This window comes from Protopterus annectens, chromosome 9.part0, assembly GCF_019279795.1.
Source record: "Protopterus annectens isolate FY-2018-M chromosome 9.part0, PAN1.0, whole genome shotgun sequence".
NCBI classification, from domain to species: Eukaryota; Metazoa; Chordata; order Ceratodontiformes; family Protopteridae; genus Protopterus; species Protopterus annectens.
In genome coordinates this window covers 218802009-218824868 of record NC_056743.1, presented here as the reverse complement: position 1 = coordinate 218824868, position 22860 = coordinate 218802009, and positions in this window count along the sequence as shown.

The following is a 22860-nucleotide window of genomic DNA, read 5'->3' as shown; positions in this document are numbered from 1 at the left end:
AAAGTGAATTGAAATGTTATAATTGTAAGAAAATTGGATAGTTATGGATGGATTGTAAGAATGAAAATAAGAGTGAAGAAAAAAGAAAGAGAATAACATGAACAAAGACAACACATTTTAGAAGTAGTAGAAATAGAAGAAAATTTAAATGAAGAAAATATAAAGAGGACATAGAAGAATGTTCTGAAAACAGTGAAGAAGAAGACATAAATTGGGATGTAGTAACAGAAAAAAATTGAGTTTTATTGATAAAAGGGTAAAAGGCAGAAAAAGACAATGTAAAGGATTAGCACAACTTAAAAAGGAAGTAAATGGATAAAAAAGAATATATGCAGCTAGTGATCGAGGTTTGGTATAATAGTTAAGGTATTTGACTCACAGACACGAGGTACAATGTTTGCTTCTCAGCTTTGGGAAAGAAATTGGTTAGGCTTGCAATGCCCTACTAAGACAGCTAGACTAGAAATTAGCTGTGGATTTACGAAACTATGAATCCAAGGAAAAGGGAAATGAAAGTTTTAGAGTGCTTTCTATGAATGTGAATAGTATTTAGAGTACGGAAAGAAGAATATAGGTTTTGGTCTGGTGTAATACATGTGATGTAGAAATAATTATATTAGAAGACCAGATTTTTAACAAATGAAGAAAGATTACACATAGGGAAACTATGGGGAAGAAAGATAATTTGGAATTTGGGAAATGATATATGTTCTGGAATAGCCATATACTCTAGAAATACAGTAAAGATATTAGATGTAATTCTAGCAAAAATGGGAAAGTTAACCATTGTTGATTTAAAATGTAATGAATAACTATACAGAATTATGATATTATATACTTCTAATAATTGCAAAGAAAAGGAAAGGTTATTTCAGCAGATTTTAGACTGTGTAGTGATAAATATGAATATTATAATAACTGTATACTTTATTTGTGATTAAAGAGGCAAGTATAAAAATCAATGAAATGATATAAGAAAATGTTGGAAGAGTGTATAGAACTAAAATATATTAACTCATGGTATTAGAAGGTTTAGTTATAGTACACGGGGAGGTAGTTGAAACTTAATTTTCTGGTCATCTTGCAATATGGCTAGAGATAAAAAAGGGAATATATAAAAATAAGCAATGGAATAAAAAGGATAAATGAGAAACATGGAATGAAGAAGGAAAGAGATTAGTAATACAGTAATGGAAAGATCGTATTACTATGAGAACATTTTATATATTTTTTTTCTGAATGCAGGATAATATTTAAGGGAAAATATATAAAATGTTTATACAGTGGCAATATGAGATGAGAAATGTAGAGAAATAAAAATATAAAAGAACATATAACAATGCATTGAATGATATAGAACATGACAGAAAGATCTTTGACAAAGAGAAAGAATTATATGAAAAGAAACATGAAAAATACAAGAACTGTTATATAAGCAAAGATATTTTTACAAGGAAAGAGAGAAACATTGAGTTGCTTAAAGAGATTAGTAAAGAAAGCTACAGTAATGAGAGAAATAAAAAATGCAATAGGAGAAATAGAAAGAACTCAGGAAAAGATTATGAATACTGTAGTACAATATGTCCAAAAAAGATTAAAGAAAAAAAGGCAGTGAGTAAAAGTGTTGGAAAAGGAAATGTGTTTAAATGAGTTAGATAAAGTATTAGGGCAGGTAAATATAGATTCAGCTGCAGGACCAGATGGAATAGGGCATGAAATGTATCAAAATTTAAGGGGTTGGCAAAAAAAATATTTTTTAAAGATTTGATTAAATGTTTAAATTAAGGCTTTATGTATAAAAAATATGCAGTGGGATACTTAAATTAATATTGAAGAAGGAAGACAGAAGACAATTAAAAACTGGATACTGATAGTATTGAATAATAATGATTATAAGATCTTTATGAAAATAATACAAAAGAGATTTGAAACTAAAATGGAAAATACTATTGAAGATATTATATAGTATAATGGGGAAGGGCTGTCAAGAATTACTAATGATAGAGAACTTGTGGAGAATAATATGAATAGAAAAGAAGTGAAAATCATGATAGGAGACCTTAATAAGGCATTTGACACAGTTGGACAAGAAATCTTATGGGTAATAATGAAAGAATATAATATAAGTGAGAAAGTTAAGACATTATGTATATCAGCATGTAGTAATAATAAAGTAAAATACTTATAAGTTGCTGGTTAAGGCAAGCGGTATATATGAAGAGTGGTATACAACAGGGATGTCCAATGAGCTGTATACTCTTTGCATCAGTTATAAATGTTATAGTATGTGAAATAAATTACACAGTGAAGGAGGTAGGTATCCGATACCTCAAGTATTAACAACTCCAGATCTGATAACATATATAGATGACATTATAATAATTGCAAAAACTAAATTTTGATAAAAGAAGTTATTATTTGCACAAATCAGTATTTAGAGGTGATATGAATGGCTTTAAAAAAGAGAAAATTAAAGGTTTACGTGTTGTTCATATATTTTACAAAGAATTACATTTTTGGGTTTAGTATAAAATTATAAAGATGTAAGGTGAACTCAGTGAAAAACAAACAGGATGGATAAAACAAACCTGTCATTTCTTGAGAACATATAAATGATAATTCAGAAAAAAGGCTTATTTGATAATCTAAGTATTGATGGGAAAATAGCATACTGAGCAATTGTATTTAAGTTGCTATCAGTATTTGAAAAGGAATTATTGCATATTTTTTTATTTATATGGGGTTCTAGATTAAACCCGATAAAAAGAGGAGTTCTGTTTGTAAATAAAGAAGAAGGAGATTTAAGGTTAATTAACCCAGTTGTAAATGCTGCCTCATTAAATTTGTACAAGGTGTTAAAGTAGATAAATGAAAAAGATGTGAGATTGTTAGTAAATTTGTTTAAATATAAGTATGATAAATTGTGGGGGATAATTAAAAAACCTAAAGTAAAAGAAAAAGAGCATATAAATGTAGAAATAAAATATTACCATGAAAAAATATTTTTATGGAAAATAAAAATTGATGATATAGAAAAATATATAAAAGCATGGTATAAAATGTAATGATAATACATTACTATGTAAACTCATGGGACAATCTAACAGATGAAAAACTATAGCTATAAAAATAAGAAACAAATGCTGTAATCAAAAAGTAGAATGTTAAGATTTTTTGTGGAGATTGGTAATAGATAAATTGCCAGTGAAAGGAAATTTGCCATATAAAAATTGATAGAATATGTTTAGTCAAGAAGAAGAAGAAGAAACTATGTATTTTAAATGCAAAAGAGAAAAAAAGTTAAGGGGGAAAACTATGTAAAGTAGATTTTTTTGAAGATATAAAAGTAGATACAATAAATATGGATATGATTAAATATTGATATTATAAGAATAGAAGTAAAGACGGTGATAAAAAGAGTAGGTAAAAGTTATTTTATGTTATATGGGTTGTATGGGATGAAAGAATAAATTAAATTATGTTTAATGGTAAATGCATTTTAGCAACAATCTTAATTAAAATCAGATTGTGGTTATAGAAAAAGGAGTGGGGGTCTTATACAGATGAAAACTTGGTATAATTGTAAAGAAAATTATGAATATGTGTAAACAGATTTGTAGTCTACGTATGTACATTTTTAAGTATTTGTAAATATGTAAATATTTTGTAAATAAGAGTTACCTTTGTATATAAATAAAGGACCCCTACTATTTTTGAGTAATGACATGGAATCTTTTACATCCAAGTATGCTACCACCAACTCAAGCAGATGGCACCCCAGTTTAACATGCCATCTGAGAGATGGACCAATCAGGAGGACACCCCCCATGTTATACTTCAGACTTAGTAATTTGAAAATTAATCCAGTCATCTGAAGTATGAATAGAACCCACCACCCTCAGCTTTTCCAGCACCAAAGATAAGTATGCTACCTGCTGACCCACTTGTATTACTGAAGGATTCATAGATAGTCCTATTGTTTTTAACATTTTAAACAGCATGCACACTTTTCTTCATCAGTCTTGCCTATTGCAATATGCTAATGACCCTATCCTTACCTGTACTTTCTTATCTGTACAGATAACTCCCACTACCAACATAATCAGAATTTTTAGAATATTGACTAATCAATTGTCAACTCAATTTAAGTTTCAAGAAAATAAAAATAACCCTGTTCAATAGAAGAATTTTTGTCATCATATCCATGAATAATATCATAACCTAACAGGTCACACAAGCTGAGCTACTTGGTGTCATCATTGACCATAACTACATGTTGATAAACACACTGATTATAGTATATTGAAAGACACAAACAACTAGATATGCTTTACAAATCTGTTCTTGCAACATTGCCCATCTGAAGCTGACAGACTTAACACACCCCAAACAGTGCTTCTCCCAACTTCAGTTTATGCAACATCACTTCTAGTCAATATTCCCAAATCATTATTATAAAACATGTACAAATCTGCAGCAGAACTGCCAAATATGCTTTTCATCTCTACAACACAACTCACTGCTCTATAACATTACAAAAAATCCACTAGTTATACTTACACAATCTTCTCATGTTTACTCAGTGAAAGACCATCCATGATGTACTTTTCAAGACAACCGAGTACAAAGCTATATTAAACGTAATCCGGAAATAATTATCAGCCAAGAGCCTAAGATCTCAAACACACAACCTTCTATTAGTTTTAAAATCCAGCAATCATCACAAAAACTCATAATACTCTTGAGTATCTAGAATCTAGTACAGCTTACCTCGAGACCTTAGAAATGAAATTAACCATGCACAATTAAACAGAATGCTTAAAACTTATCTAACCTCACAGTGACTTTGCTCCAATACCAATTTACTCTTCCTACATTGTTATCTATATAATAATTCAGACATGTATTTTTGAAATTTCTGCATAACACATCTGTTTCTTCTCTATTTTAAATTTATTTTATATTATTGTATTCTGTTGTATGGTATTTTATTTGATTTCATTTTTATTTACTGTGGAGCTTTTCACTCTGGTTGCCCAATGAAAATGAGTTTTTGGCTCAGTTAGATCTTCCCATTTAAAAATTGGATATACATATATACATACATAGATCAACTTTAGAAGACTGAAGATCAGAACACTGGCGTTCATTTGCACAAGACTTAAATTACCAAAACCTGAATACCCGAACACTGAAGCGTTCCCAGGATAAGTAAAAAATTGCCCAACATGCCCATTTCTCCATTGTAGTGCAATCCTGTAATTGGTATATATAATTAGGGAGGGTGTAGTGGGCACAGCCCCCCACTGGATGTGTTTTAATTACTACAGTATGTATTTAGTTTAAGTTTGGGCAAGTGTTTACTTACCCTGGGAAAACATTGGTGTTCTGGTATGTCAGGTTTCAGTGTTTTCAGTCTCACAAAAATGAACGTCAGTGTTCTCACCTTCGGTCTTTTAAAGTAGACCCATACATACATATATACATACAGAAATAGTGAGAACAAGGGAAATATGAGGAAATGTAGGCCCAAATCTTTACCTAATGCTGATGTAAGATTATTGGCTACAATCCTGTCAGCAAGATTACAGAGATTCCGACCCAGAATAATTGGTAAGATGCAAATGAGGTTTATGAAAGGATGATCATCAACAGATTATTAGGAAATGTAGATTAATTTTGTAGAATGGGCAGAGACAGAAAGAGAAACAGGGCAAAGGGTTGGGAGGGTGGCCTAATGGTTAAGGTGTTTGCCTTACAAACACAAGGTGCAGGGTTTGAGTCTCACAAGGGATAATTGGCTAGGCTTAAAATGGCTCGCAAGGGCAGTTAGCTTAGTACTAATCTATGAATCTATGAATCTATGAATCTAAGTAGTTTCAATGGACATGTAGAAGGCTTTTGTTAGTATATCTTGAGAATTTTTCTTTAGTATACTTGTTGAGGTGGTAGCAGATGGATGTTGGCTAAAGAAGCCAGAATATGGTACAAATTGTAATGCATGATATAGTACTTAAATAGGAGGCTTAAAGAAGAATTGAGGATACAAAACCGCACCCATCAAGGGTGTTCTTTATCACCTGGTCTCTTTTTGCTGGTCACTGAGGTTTTAGTATAGGTGGATACGAAATGGCTAGGGACTGAAACAAATGAACTGGTAAAAATAAGATCTTTCTGTTCATAGATGACTGTCTGATCGTGTTAGAAAATGTGGAAGAGCAGTCGTCAGGTATAATAAAAGCCATTATTTGCTTAGTGAGTGAAGCAAGATTTACATTTCCATTCCAAAAAGTTGGTGGTTAGAGAGGAGACAAGGGGCAGAGGTAAGGCTCCTTGGGAGATAAAACAGATTGCAAGTGTGCAAATGAGTATGGAATATAAAACAGAATATATCAAAAATGGGCCAGATGTTGGATTCATGTGTCAGGAAAGTATAGACATTAATTTTGCCCATACTCTTATCCAGCCTCAAGAGATTTATATAGCCAGTCACCAGCAGATACAATCACAGTACAGATAGCATGAGACATGTTTATATGGAAAGGAAGTGGGAGAGGTTGACAATGGCAAATTGAGAGTGGGAAGATGGGTAGCAGAATAGTGTTACACAATTTTAAAAAGTAGATACAACCACAAATCTAGTGTAATTTGTGAAAGGTCAGGAGGAGGTCAATAGGGAAAGGGTGACTTGGGAGCAAGGACTTAAAGTTGAGTGCGGAAGGAAATGCATATGTTTGTGGCAAAGTATATGCTGAGGATGACACAAATATACATGGGGAATAATGCACAAAGAAAATGTGGAAGGGAGAAAGTTAAGAAGCTTATGGAGTGGGGAGGAGAAGATAAGTCATAGGGATCTGGATAAACTACAGAGGGGTTTAGGATAAAGAGAAACCAATATATGCGGCAAGATATTAACGAGGCTAAGGAGTCTTATGGAGTACCAAGGTGGTCCTGGGTTTTCTATGCTAGTTTGAATGGTAAGGTGGTGGTAATGATATGAGGGAGGAAAGGGCCTTGTGAGATGAGGTAAAAACATTAATGAGAAAAAATATAGTACATTAATTTAAATAAATGGGGGCACATTTAATATAGCAGAAGTAACTACGTTATGATAGAGATGGATCAAAAAGATGCCAGATGGAGGGAAGATGTGTTTTGGAAAAGCAGTGGAGGGAGTATGACCAGTGCATGTTTGTTGCTGCAGTTTGCTACAAAGATGTTAAGGACCCTAATGAGGGTGTGTAAAGAAGGATGGTGAGTATTGTTATAATGTTGGCCATTTGGTGAGGCAGACAAAATGCATATGTGGCAGGTATTTATGAAAGTTAAGAACCAGTGGACACAGGCTAGGGATATTTGGAGAGAAATGTATATATAAGACTTTAAAAATGCATGGGAATTTATTGTGATAGAATGTTACACCTAACAGATGTGATAGGAAGATAATGTAGAATTGCAGAGATCAGTGGCAGAAAGTAAGGAAACAGATTGCAATGTCATGGAAGATTGTTAGTAATATTGGGGTATACTATGGAAAGAACTTAGATGAGGATGCGCTGGGTATATATGCAGGGTAGTCAATTAAAAAATTTGAGGTAAAGATGGAGATTGAGGGATATGGGAAAGATTCATGATAATGGAATAAGGTGTGTGAAGGAATAAACGTGGTGATTATTGATTGAAGGAAGGTGTACAGAGGAGGATATGAGTAAAAGTGAAGTGGTGGAGGAAGTAAACAGTAAAAAGTGATGGTTCAAGAGTGGATAGGATATGGAGAGTAGGGATGTAGGCCATACTTGTTCCATAGTTTATGTTGTTTGAATGAAGATATCATTTTTTTTTCAACAAAGTTTCTCAATGGAATGGTCTGTTGCAGGGGTATTTCTATATTTGATATCTAGTGTTCACTTCCTTAGGAAAGTTCAGGTAAAATGCTAATACTTTGTGTCTGTGTATATGCTGCAGTGTAAAGATGCTGGGGAATAACAATAAAAAGAACAAACAGTGCAAAAATAATTCGGAGTCCTTTCTGATACCTGAGCACATTTATGTTTTTGTTGTTACAAAAGCTTGGTTTCAGTGTTCTGATGACACTCCTTCTATAACAGAATACAGGCCTTATCATTCTCTCAAACCATTTAGAGTGGTGGTGAAATATGTGTATTTTTCAGCTCAAATAGCAAAACACCAAACATTTCATGACTCTAAATCCAAGCTTCCTGACAGTTTGGACACATACGATAAAATCAATTACCACATAATTATCAACCACAGATCCCCTTAATAGCACCTAAAGATCACAATACTTACATCAGCATGTTTGATTCCATATTTTTTAATCCTAGCACCCTAATTCTAGTTGATTTTAGCTATCCATTCATCACATGGGAATCTTGTGCAACTAGTAACTAGTTCAATAATAGAAAATTGGTAACTTAAAAGCTCTCAGTTCATAAGAGTATGGTTTCCTGAAGGGATGGTCTTGAGTGCTTAATTTGGTTGACTTTATGGTGGATATGGCTTTTGCTATAGTTGCAAACCATTCTAACCATGCTGCTTATTTTGCCCTTGCAAAGACATTTAATACAATCTCCCACACAGGCATTGTTGATAAACTAACCATTATGAATAGTAAGCCGTATATTATCCAGTAGATTGCCGTCTTGTTGTACACACAAGGTGAAAATTGATAGTACCCTCTTATCTAATAGATTAGTCATTAGTGGGATCCTACAGAACTCTGTCCATGATATCCTGTTCATTGGCATCTACATTGGTGATATGAAGAAAAATGTCCAGGGTGTATTTGACCAAGATTCAAGATGATGGCAAATTGGATGTCATTACTGATTCTTCCACAGACTCATATTCTCAAAGATGGGCTACACTCAACACCTGCTGTATTGACAATGGTCTTATAGGTTTACAGTAAATACTAGGCAATCAATAAGCAGACTATTTCAACCCTAACCAAAAAATATTCAAAATTTCCCTTTAGCCTCAAGGAGGACAAGCCAAGATAGACATGGGGAAACTTTGAGGCTACTCTTCCAATTAAAGAGGTTTTACTTGAAGCTTGAAAAGTTGCTACTCTTCTTGACATATAGTAGGAGTTTATTTTAAAGCAATAAATGCATTGGGATATGAATCTAGCATGCCAACATGTCTTATTTATTTGCTGAAGAAGATTGTTTCCTTCAACTATTTCAGACATGATTAGTTCTGTAAAGGAAAAGGAGGTCAAATAGGATTGGATCCTTCAAGGCTCAAAAAGCTAGACATAGATTGCTACATAGATGTCTGTAAGAGACAGAGTATAGCAAAAGTGCTGCCAGTGTCTCCTGATAGCAAAGATTTTTTTGAGGCTACTGACATTTTAGTAATGGTTCTCTGGGGTCCCTCAAGTTGTATAATATTTGTATTCAAATATATACAAAACAGTGCATTAAATTCAATAATGGGCCTGGTATGAGATAAGTAAAGGGAATTACGACTTCTATGGATCTAATGGACATGCCTCTGGAAATTAGATGGGACAAAGAAAAGGCTTTCCGAACTACTTTGGAGATACATTGGTCAAATGCTAAGGGATTATAAACAAGATTGCCTAGATCCCTTACAACAGTGTCTGATTGGCGGGGGCCATCTTGAATATGGTAAGTGAAACTATTTTGTTTTTCCAAAATGAACTGTGCTTCACTTTTATATTTAATTTGAGACTATTGTCCTCTTACAAGTTAACATGATCTAACCCATGATGGAGCAATTGTGAGTTGAAGATCGAATAATAGCACCCTATTATAGTTGGCTGCAAACTCAGTTAACCCTAGGCCAGAAGTCCTGCTCTGATGGTCTCAGGAATGTATGCCAAACAGAAAAAAGGCCCAAAAACCATGCCTGGTGGTAGCCTTCTGGTAAATGTGTTGCTTTCAGAAGTGGCCCCTGTGACTCTAACCACATGGGTTGTCTCAGATTAACAGATAACAAGTTAGCTACCCAGCTACCTGCAGCACTGTGTAGCAATTTATATTCAGATTTACAAGTATATCAATAATGCCTGCATGTGGAATAGTGCCAAAGGCCTTGATTAGATCTAGATATGCTGTATGTACTGCATAATCACCATCCACTGCTTCAGCTATTTTTTCAAATAAATTAATGAGGTTAAAAAGCCAAATTGAAGAGGGTCAAGGCTTAAGAAAATTTCAATGTGCAGATTAATAAAGTCTAAGATAATGCACTGTGTATCATTACATATGTGGCTAGCGAGACCAATGCATCTATATTTACCAGGGTACATGGTTCGGCCACCCTTCAGTAATTCTATTACAATGGCTGTTTTCCAGGCTTTAAGAATGTAACTAGTAGAGAGGCTTGGATTAGGAAAATGTTCAGAAGACCATATTTGCATTGATAAGCAGGAAACCTGGTTTGTTATCAGAGCCGATGGATGAAATATTCTTAATTTTTAAGAAGGCTGACAGAATTTGTTCCTTAATAATTAGTGTGGGTGGCTGGGATGGTGGAAGCTGTGGAACAGCTATAACTGTGTGTGGAGTAGAAGTTGCACAATTTATTTCATCTGGGATATTAGCGCTTTCCTTTAAATTAGAAATTATAGTAGTATTGAGAACTAGCCCTTCACCATGATGGGGTGTTAGTTTTTAACTTCCTCACATACCCAAAGAAGGGACTGCAGTTAATTTTGGTTTTAATAGCTATACTAGGCTCATACTCATCTTTAAGATTACTGATGGCTCCCTTTGTTAGTTTGCTTCAGTGTGTTTTCAAGGTAGATGTAATGGCACCAGTTATAAGCATTAAAGAGTTTCTTTTTCTTGTTGTATAATTTATTTATATGGGTATTCCACCACAGGGATTTGTTTTTTAAATCTATCATCATATTTGTTTTAGACAGAAACAACCTTATTAATAGAACTATTTAAGAGGGAGTAGAAGTCAGAGGCATAGGTAGCACCTTTAGCAGTATGATCCCTCAGAGGTGGGTTACAGCAAAATTTAATGACGTCATCAAGTAACAGAAGAATGTTTGCGTTTGACAAGTCCCAAAACACAGAACTATTTACAGGGGGCATATCACCAACGTTAAAGGAACATGTCACTAATTTACAGTCTGATTTAACAAGGCACGATATATATAGGTTCACTTTATAATCCCGAAATCCTGAAATATCGAATTTTAGAATCTCAAGATCATAAAGCCGAAACCTTAAAATCCCTAAACTCCAGAAGCGTGAATTTCAAAATCGCGACTCCTACACAAACCATACACAACACACACACATACACACACCTTCCCCTCACACAAAAATACACAAACCTACACTACATACTGGCAGGGGGGCAACCCTCCCTGCACCACCCATGTGGGGGACTTTGCCCCCCACATCCCCCCACTTAAATATACTAACTCCAAAGTTGCACTACACAGACAAACACATGAAAATACCACCATACAAGCTACATTCCCCTCGCACACACATCACAGTAACAAAACATACTGACACACACTAAAGCCCCCAACCAAAACCCTTAACCATAAATACTTACCTGAACTTCCAGCTATCCATTCATACAGCGCAACACCAGAAGCGCTACTTCAACATCTCCATACTTTGGAATTTTGAAATTCACACTTCTGGAGTTACAGAATTTTGAGCTTTTGGCTTTATAAACTCTGGATTCTGAAATTCAATATTTCAGAATTTCAGGATTATAAAGTGTTCCCTTATACACACACACACCCACCCACACACACACACACACACACACACACACACACACACACACATATATATATATATATATATATATATATATATATGTATATATTTTTATATATATATATATATATGAAGATGTGCAAGAACTAGTAGTATTTATGAGGACTAGATCAAGGATATTAATGCCCTAATAAGATAGTAAAGACAGTCAGCATTTATAATGTCAAGGAGGAGCTGGGCATGCTGACCCTTGGCAGTCTAGTTGAGCCAATTTTTTTATGGATAGTTGAAGTGCCCCAGGAGAAATGCTGTGGATTTTATTGGAATTTCTGCTAATGCTTTAAGATGGCTATTGTGCTTAGAAGGGGACATAAAAGGTATTCTATAGCTACCTATAAATTGGTAATTATTCTTGCTTATGGAGATTTGGACTTCCAGCTATTCATATGTGAGTCCCAATGAATCTGTCATAAGTTGACGGTGTCCTTGACAAATACTGATACTCCTCCACAATTGGCAGTAGAGTACAAAACATAATAGGCATTGTAGCCAGGAATACAGGGAGTATTTTGATTGTTCTGAAACCATGTTTCTGTAAATACAAATTTATGAAAGTGCTCAAGTTAGAATTTTCTAGGTTAGAACATCCAGCAGATGGACTCTATCTAAGAAAGGCACTATGGGGCAGTAAAGCCTTTATCTAGAATGAGAATGCCTTACTAAGGGAGATGTAGACCATCCATGACAAAGCAGGAAAGCTTGTTAGCAGTATCATCCCAAGCTGACACATACTGCATTCCCCTAGAATTGCAACAAGTACATATCCAATTATTAAAGTCAATTTTCTCGTCTTTCAATCTCAGCTTAAGTCTGGTTGATCACAAAAATAACACTATAGTTCAGCATCTTTCCTGCCTCTGATCCATGCATAGTAATCTTAATCATATCACTCTGCATGTCCCTCTGGATAGAGCATAAAAGGTCCTTCAGACCCATGGAGACCACTGTCAGGTCATAATTATACTTTTCTGGATGGAGGAATTTAAGAACACTTTTTGAATCCCAGATCCTGGCTTCAGAAAGGCAGATAACTGTTACGTTTTCCTTATTCAGGCTAGCAAATTTTGACAAATAGATATCCCATCTGGAAAGACCTCAAGTTTCCTAACCACTTGAATCAAGAGGCTAGTTTCCGTTAAATAGCCAGATAGATTAAAATGAATTTCACTTTTTTTTCCTGCCTCATACAAACTTTTTAGTGGAGATCTCTGTTTTGTTTTTGTTTTTGGACAAAGAAATGTTTTGTTATCCAAGCTCATCTCCATCTCAAAAAGACTAGTAATGTTAGAAAAATAAGTTCAAAAATTCTCAAACTACAATTTAACATAAATAGGACTTCTTGGATTGATAGGTTCATTTCACACAAAAAAATCTCTACATATGTGTCAAGCTTCGCTGTATGTTAAATGGTGCGACACAATTGTCTTCTTCACTTTCACTCTTGATCACTAGACAGGTTTATATAAATATACGCCAGAATTTAATAGTATGGCCATTATCAAGAATGGAGGTAAATGTTTAGATGATACTTTAGGGATGGGCTATATGCAGTTATTCAAACCAACTGCATAGTACTAACTTATGAACCTATACTCAAACATCTCAGTAATTATAACCACTATAGCAAAGTAGCAGTTTGGGTAGATATTGGGTACCAGCAATATTTGTATAATATTACGCAGGTCTTTATATGCTAAGAGACACATGAGTTCCTGTACTACAAGAAAACTGTGCTTCTTGACAAGCCTCCATAGGCACACTTAATTCAGAGAATGCCTCTACTAGTGGATGGCTACTTACAGTTTGTTTCAAAGTATACATTTCATCAGGCTAAATTTAAAGGTTTACCTTTATATCGGCAATCCCAATACGGGTGAAACAGCTTCCATGAATACCGAAGTTCGAACGTCTCCAATGTCGAATTCCACATAACCGAACGGCAAAACCTCGCCCCTTTTTGACCCATGGTAGCACTGGTGTGGAGGTGTGGTGCAGCCGGAAATGTAGAAATTCGACATAATTTCAACATTTAAAAATTTCCGTGCTTTCGGTTTGCTTAAATGGTTAGATTAAGTGGCTGGTCGATCATGTGTGATCGACAATATAAAGGTAAGCCAAATTTAAAAGCTAATTACTAGAAAAAAATGCACTTATTTGTAAACAAAACAGCAACACCATCTCAGTCATAGATATTTATTATTTACACACCATAAAATTAAAGTTCAGATCTAAAGGAACCACAAAAAAATTACTACTAATGAAACAATGTTTAAACATCTCTGATAATTAAATAAAAGTATGAGATCTGTTCTGGAAACTGACTCCTGCAAAATTGGCCAAAATTAATTGATCAAATGTCTTTTAAACTGATAGCTCCACTTGTAGCTTTATGAAACTTTGAGTTGATAAACCTGTGGATGTTTATTTCCTTCTGTGCTTTGTGGTGATGTCAGCATTGATAATGATAGATATCAGAAGGTCTATGTAGTATGCTAGAACAGTTATACAATTATCACTGTCCAGACTTTATCTGAATGATGAGACAAAAGGAAGACCATTAGAAAGGACAGACATAATTTGCTCACTTTTTATTATGATCTTACCAGATTGAGTATATTTGGCTGGTGCTATCAATTTTAAACTGAAAGTATACTGCCTCTGGAGCACTTAATGTAGGCTACAAATTTTACATCATGCAGACCTGAACTTGGACTGGTGAGATTCAGTTCAGGAAGCAAATTTCTCATAAATGTAGTCACTCTTATCTGCTGAAATGTGAAAGAGGTGCTAGGCATTTGGACGTCATCTTCAGGGTTGAGTTAATTTTCTTTGTGCCTCTAGTTCATAGATTCATAGGTGTGTACTAGGCTAATGGCTCTGGTGCCTTCACAAGCCTAGCCCATAGAAGTGCCCAGGCATTGTGCAGCCCGTCATTAGTTCCCAGTGCCTCTACCAAGTAGAGCCACTGGAGTGATCCCCCAGGGTGAACTTTCTATTACCCATCCACTCATCAAGATTTCACTTGAAGAGGGCTATTGAGGTGCTCTGCTTGACATGTATGGGAAGTCTATTCCATGCACGGGTAGTCTCTGGGTTATGAACCTGTCCCTCCAGCATGTTCTGTTGATTGTGGTAATGAGGTTGAGGTCTCTGAAGGGTGTTGTGTGGAGGGATTGGGATTTCTTTAGATGTAGCATTTCTAACAGAACTGGGTCAGACATGGCTTTGCAAGTCAAGCAGAGATTGCCTCTTAGTAGATGATATGAGACAGAGAATAGCTGGAGTTTTTTGAGTCTGTCCATGTAGGATATGTGTTTGTAGGACATGTGTTTAAGGCCTAAGATCCTCTTTGTTATGTACATTTGTGGCCTCTCCAACTGTTGAAGGTGTCTAGTGAGGTACATGCCAAATGAGGCATTATACTCTATGACTGGTCTAATGAGGGAAGAGTAGAGAGAAATGATGACCTCTTTCTTCCTGGATGCAAAACCCTTGATAATGAGATGTGCACATAGAAGGACTTTCTGACCCCAGTGGCAATGTGGTGGTCGAAGGAGAGGTTGCTGTCAACGTGTGTCCCCAGATCTCTTATAACGCCTTCACTGTTCAGTGGGCTGCCATTGATGTGGTAATTAGTGGGAATTGAGTTTTACCCAAAGGGGTTGACAATGCATTTTTTTGGCATTAAGCTTAAGGCCATGGTTTCAAGACCAGTCATTGGTCTCAGTGAGGGCTTTCTGTAGGATATCTGCATCACTTGGGGAGCTGATAATGGCTCCCAGGTTGCAGTCATTTGTTAATTTGGTCAGCCACAGTCTCTCCATGCTGGCCTGGACTTCTGAGAAGTAAATGCAAAATAGGAGCGGACCCAGGACCAATCCCTGTGGGACTCCCCTCGTGACTGGTCAGCAGTCTGACTTGGAGTCCACTACTTTCATGCTGTGGGTTCTATCTGTGAGCCAATTTGCAACCCACCTAACAATATTGGAGTTGATGCCTAGTTTGCTGAGTTTATCAATAATTCCTGAGTGAGGAATGGTATCAAAGGCCTTGATCAGATCGAGGTAGGCTGTATGAACTGCCTTACCTTTATCCACTGCTCTGGTGACTGACTCAAATAAGTCAACCATGTTGAGCAGGCATAATCTGCCTTTTACAAAACCAAATTGCATGGGATCTAGAGTTTGGAGATTGCCCATATCATTGTTAATTAGGTCCATGATGATGCGCTCCTTAGCCTTACATATCAGACTGATCAGGTTAATGGATCAATAATTTCCAAGGTCTGTAGTCACTCCTCCTTTATGGAGAGGGATGATTGTAGCAGTGTGCCATTTGGTAGGGACAAAGCCTGAGGTGAGGCTGTGAGTGAACAGAGCACATAAAAATGGGCCAGTTCACTTTGTAATTCATGTAAAACACAGCCATGGATATTGCTGGGTCCCATGGAAGCTGTATTCTTGGCCCTAGCCAATGCATCTTTAACCTGTGCTGCAGTAATGTTGGTTGCCTGGCATTCTTCTGGTATTGAGACTGGTCTTTTAGGGGGAAGAGAAGGGTAAACTTGGCACCAAATCTGTCTGCCAGTGTGTTGGCAATATCTGTTGGCTCAGTATAGGAGGTATCATTGTGCTTTAACTCAGAGCAAATCTGGGTATTGCCACGGAGATCCGTGATATAACTATAGAAGGCTGTGTGGTTATTTTTAGTGTCTGCTGCAATTCTGCCTTCATAGCCGGTTTGGTGGTTTTGATGAGGGATCTCAACTTTTAGTTGAGGCTAATAAGGGAATTTTTCCAGTCTTGGGACTTCACCTTTTTCTGCAACAGTTTCTTCCTTCTGTTGTAGACTTTATTAATGGCAGGTGAGCACCAGAGTGGCCTCCTTTTTTGGGAGGAGAGCATCTTGTTTCTGTTGGGTATGGCTAGTTCCATTCATTTATGTATGTGTTCCTACAGTGCATTGGTGTATGATTCAGCAGTCATGCATCTATTTTCAATTGGCATGGGTGCCATGAAGTTATCCACCTCAGTTTTTAGGAATCCAAAGTCAGCTTTGGAGAAGTTTTTCATGGTGGATACCTTTGTGGGGGGTGTGGATGAGATGTGGATTTCCATGGTGATTAGTTTGTGGTCAAATCTAACCAGGGAGGACTTGACTACTGCCGTGGAGCAATGGATGCCCATGTTAGTAATAACCAGGTCAAGGATGTTGCTTCCTCTAGTGGGGGTAAGAATGAGCTGGTCTGGGGCATTGGAACTGATAAATTCCAGGAAAGGTTGGGCCAGTGACTTGGTGCATGAGTAGTTTTCCCAGCTGATGGAGGGGTAGTTAAAGTTGCCTAATATGGGAGTGTTGGGTTGGATCTTAATAGTTTCCAGGGTGCTTAAGAATGTCAGGTGAGAGTCTCAGGACAGGATTGGAGACCTATAGCAGGCTACAACCTAAATTGCCATCTTACCCAATGTTAGTTGTACCTGGATTATCTCAGATGTGTTATGCTGGGCTACTAGTCTGGAGGTCTGCATATTCCTTATGAATATGGAGACACCACTGCCTTTGGAGCTTTGGTCCATGTTTTGGGGCCGAAAGGTGTGGTATGAGTTATAGCCCGGTAGCACAGGGGTGCTTTCTGCTGCTTTAAACCAGGTCTCTGTTACAGTACAAATGTCGATGTTCTCCATTTTGAGGAGTGCTTCGAGTGAATGCATCTTGAGATTTTAGGCTTCTAGCACTGGACAGCATGACCCTCAGATTGCATTTATTTATAGCTGTTACAGTGGTAATTTGGTCTTTGGAACAATGCCTAAAAAGGCACTATAGGGGTGGAAAGAGCCTTAGCCAGTACCTGGAAACCCAGGGGTGACAGATGCAGGCCATCTCTGGCAAAGCATCGAGGTCTGTCAATCATGTCATCCCAAGCAGACAGATACTGGATCCCCTTAGAATGACAGCAGAAACTTATTGAGAGTGTTATAATTGTTTAAATAATTGAGTGTGTAATAGAACTTCCAACACATTCTAATACTATTTTATGCATTAGTATTTCTTAGTTTTTCTGTCCTCTATATTAAATTGAAATTGGTTACATTCTTATAGTTAGCCTTTAATGCAATTTAATTGAAATGGATAAAGATTATTGAGCTTTCCATACCTCTCTGGTGTCTGTTTGCTAGGTGTAGAATGATTGATCAAGAGTGTAATGTACACACACACACACACACACACACACACACACACACACACACACACACACACACACACACACAAATAAAAACAGCACATCAACCAACAATACTGTGTATTTAAAAAGTTGTCTTCAGGTTGTATTACTGACTCATAATTAAATTACAATGGGGCAGAACTATGATGTATCATTTATCATTGCTGTTTTATACCTATTGGTTCTCTAATATGATTTCTGGCTGTGACAATGTTTTTATATTTGGAATATAGATGTCCTGCATTGTCCATGCTGAGTTTTTAATGGGGTGTCTAGTTTCCTCCAACATTGTATAGACATTGAGACTAGGACAAGTAGCAATACTTCAAATTGACTGTAGCTGTATGCTTCATGGAAAGAGCTATTATCCCATACTGAATGTGTATTGCCTTATGTTCATTTCTTAATATGATAACCTCTGGCGCTATCACAACCCAGAACCTGATACAACAGCTATTTATTTTGAGTGGATATTGACCTGAAAAATAAAATATGCACTAGGAAATCCATCTCAAGACTTAATTGCTTTAAAATTGATATACATGTATTTGAGAAAGCCAAATAAGTACTCCTCTCACATTTGTATTAGACAAAAGGAATCTACATGATACTGAAGGTGTTAGTAACAGACTATCTATCCATCTATCCATCCTTCTGTCCATCCATCCACAACCCATTTTCCCATTTTTGCACATGGGATTGCAGTATGTATCACTAAACATATTAGTCACTTGTGACTGATGTATTGAATATTATCTGCATTGCTGATTGCACAACGTAGCCAAGGCAACAAAGAAAACAACATCAGAAGGGGATGACACAAGATAGCTTAAACCTGTTTTGAGCTCTGCAAAAAGAACATAACTTTAACGGTAAAGTAAAAAGAAAAAAATGCTGAAAGAAAGAGAATATAGTTTAGATAAAGATCTCTGAAGATTTGTTAATCAAGTTTAGGAAAACAAAACTATTTCTCTGTCAAACCACCTTCCTTTGAAATGAGTCTTGAACTTTATTAACTAATTAGGTCCTTGGAATCTTTATATGAAGAAATGTCACTGAGAAAAGGCTTTCAGCAAATCTTAGCTTCCAGTCACGAACTTACTTTGAAAAAGGACAATTTTCAAAACAATTTAGGCAGTTAATAAGACATCATTTTAAAGCAGAATGAATTGCTAAAATCCATGACTAAAAAAAAAAAAACGCATTCTGCTAGAAGATATGGAGAATGCATTAAAGTATGCAGGCAGGAGAATAAAGGATGATACGTCTCACACAATAGTTTTATTGGAAAAACCCAAGTTATCAAATAAAATTGAAAATCTAGGTAATAGAGAAAGAAAAACTAACACAATATTTCAATTTCCTATCACAAAAAAAGGCAAAGATAATATTCTTTTTACAACATGAGCTCCTCATTATTATTATAGTTTGATACCGAATCTAGGGGATTCTTTTTTGATTTCACAGCACCTAGTTTCTAAGATTCATCATTTTAAAAGTTATCTGATCATAATTTCAGTTTATCTAGCACAAGCATAAATTAAAAAAAAATGTCTGGTGACAATAATATAACTTTTTTTAGAACTTAATAATAAAGGAAGCACTAGAAAATTAATGTTATAGGGCTCTTTAAAATCCTATTTATATAGATAATAACAACATGGTGCAGGAATAAAATAACAAAATGGGAGATATAAATTCTGGAAGTGGAAATAATCTACATATTGCAAAATCTAAAGTTCAAACAGGAGGACATGCTTGAAGATTTTGTTAATGCATTTAATAGGAAATACCAAAATATTTTATCACATAAATCAGCAGCTGCTTTAAAAAAGTTATAACTGTCAAAATCTTCAATGATCCCAAAATGTATTCTCTGTTTAGTAAAGAGAACAAAGTAAAATCAAAAATGAATCATATACAAGAATCCATTAAGAGTTAAAATAAGAAATTAGTAGAAGAAATTAAATAAATTCTATATGAATGTAAGAACTGTTAAGAAAGCTTAAAGAAAAATAACCTAAGTGATTTCTTAAAGGACCTAGAAAGGCATTTCTCCCCAACCCTATATTTTACAATTCAGAGACATATTAGACCTCGTTAACAGATAATTTGCATGTCTCAGAATCCAAGTTAACTGTTGTGAAGTGCAAATCATTCTTCATCTGCACATCAAGGTGGTTAAATGTTGCAACTGCATCATGTAGGTATATGAAAACCTCCAGTCATTATCCTACTCATGTATATGTATAAATTCAACTACAAACACACACATGTACACCACAGTCCCCGTTCCTGTTCCTGTCCTCTCTCTATTTGTTTCTGAGTTGTCTGCCCTTCCCACTCTGATCCCTGTGCTAATTTAAGTGCCATTAAGGCAAAAGAGTTTAGTGTACTCCATGGTGTTTAATGTTTCCCAACCCCATAATCTCCATTCTGCTGTAGGTACTGTTAAGGCATAAGTGTAGTATACATGGTGGCTAGTGTTTCTCCCACCATGATCTCCATACTAGTTTGTGTCATTATGTTGCAAGTATAGAATCCCTGGGGACTAGTGTTTCCCTCACTTTGATCCCCATGCTAGTTTATGTCATTATGTTGCAAATATAGAATCCATGGTGACTAGTGTTTCCCTACTCTGATCCCCATGCTAGTTTGTGTCATTATCATGCAAGTATAGAATTCCAGGTGACTAGTATTTCCCCACTCTGATCCCCATGCTAGTTTGTGTTATTATGGTACAAGTATAGAATTCCTGGTGACTAGTGTTTCCCCCACCCTGATCCCCATGCTAGTTTGTGGCATTATGGTGCAAGTATAGTATCCCCGGTGAATAATGTTTCCCCCATCCCAATCCCCATTATGGCACAAGTGTAGTATCCCTGCTGGCTAGTGGATTTCCCACCCCAACTGCTATCTATTTTATGTTCCAGTAAATGAACATGGACTTTTGGCCATGTTCACTACCATGATGTGGTAGGCCTGGCCATGTTGATCTATACAAGTGAATGATTTCCTGAAGCACTTGGTGTGTTGATGCCTTCCTGGAGGAGGTTATGAGGGAGAGAGAGTGCTCATGGCTAATTTTCAGAAGTTTGTCGTCAGATTGCCTCCTTAGTATACAGCATGGCTGTGGAGCCAGCCCTACATGTTGCTGTTGTCTTCATGCTAGAGCACTGTGAGGCACTTTGCTAGGTCTATTTCTGTATTCAAAAAAGATTTCCTTGACAACTTCAAGAGGTGTAAGTGTCCTTATAACCTTTAGCAATTCCTCCTAAGATTGGTTTAATCTCAAACAAATCTTCAGTATTTCATGAATGTAAAGATTAGTAAAAAAATTCTCAGAAGCAACTACAAATAGTTTAATTAGATTGTTACTACAAAAAAAGTGTGTAAAAAATAAAATGGCTAAAAAATAAAAAGACACCAGAAATGGAGAGAATTATTCCAAAACTTTATAAAATCTTTTCTAAATATATTGTACACTTCTTTCACAAAAGTCTTGTAAACAGTTAATTATATAAACATATTCCTGTACCATCCAAATGTGCTTTAATCTTACAGATACTGAAACAAAATAAAGATCTTTCTACTTGTGCAACATATAGTCTGATTTTGTTTTGTATTTAGATTACAAAATGTTCATATTGATATTTACAGATAGTTTGAAAGCTTATATTTTAGATATAATTGAAGATAAATGAGTGAATATTGAAAAGACAGATTTGGTGTAATATTAAAATAATTTTAACATTATCAGCTGCAGTTACATACAAAAATCTTGAGTCTGTTTTTCTTTATTTGGACATTGAAGGAGACATTTGTTTCAATTGACTGGGATTATTTATTCAGTGTTTTGGATGTCTTTGTCTGTCCTATATTATTCATTCAATGATTTGTGAACCTATACACAATTAATATGGATTATGTTAAAATAAGTTATTTTCTTTGAAAAATCCATTGAGTTGGAAAATGTACTAAGCAGTGCTGCCCTTTGTCTTCTTCCTTCTCTACCCTCGAATTTGAACCTCTTGCATTGACTATCAGTCAAAATAATAATATAACAGGAATAACATTAAGTGAAGTCTATGAATCAAATATTTAATTGTTTACAGATGATACAGTGTTGGTTATCATTAGAATTAACCCGCTCTTTTTATGAATTACATAAAATAACTATGGAATTTGAAACGTATTAGTTTAGTTTTTCAATGAAAAAAAATTGACTCTACTCTTATTTAAGAATCATGATAACATTTATCACTTTAATTTAATTTCAACTGCAATTCAAATGAAATAGAATATTTGGTTATAAACTTGAAGAAAGTAAGAAACAATGGGCCACATTCAATAAAGCCTACACTAAGTGTACACAATATGTAACCAAGAATATTCTTATCACATTTTTTGTGCTTTCTAGTCACGCAGAAAAAATTGAACTAAGTGTACATGTAGTCTTCACTTTGCAGTAACCTTTATGAATCCCTGTCAATATTTAAAACTGCAGGAATGTCAGTAGGAAAGCTAAAATTAGGAGGAAAAAGGTGTGAGTTATGTCTGTGTTGTCTGTTCACTGAGAATGGTGTACACTTATTGTAGGTTTTACTGAATCCCAAGGGATATATATGAAAAATGAGACCTATTATTAATAGGAAATAAACATTTTAACTAACAAGTGAAACAAAATAATTTTTCGTTTTGAAGAAAGATTTTATTTACTTATTTGACATTTGATTACTGGGAAAGTCTGACTGGGCAGATGCAGAGGCCTGGGGAGAAATGCTCCAAGGAAAAGCAAACAAACATGCATTATTTACATAGTAATAGTAG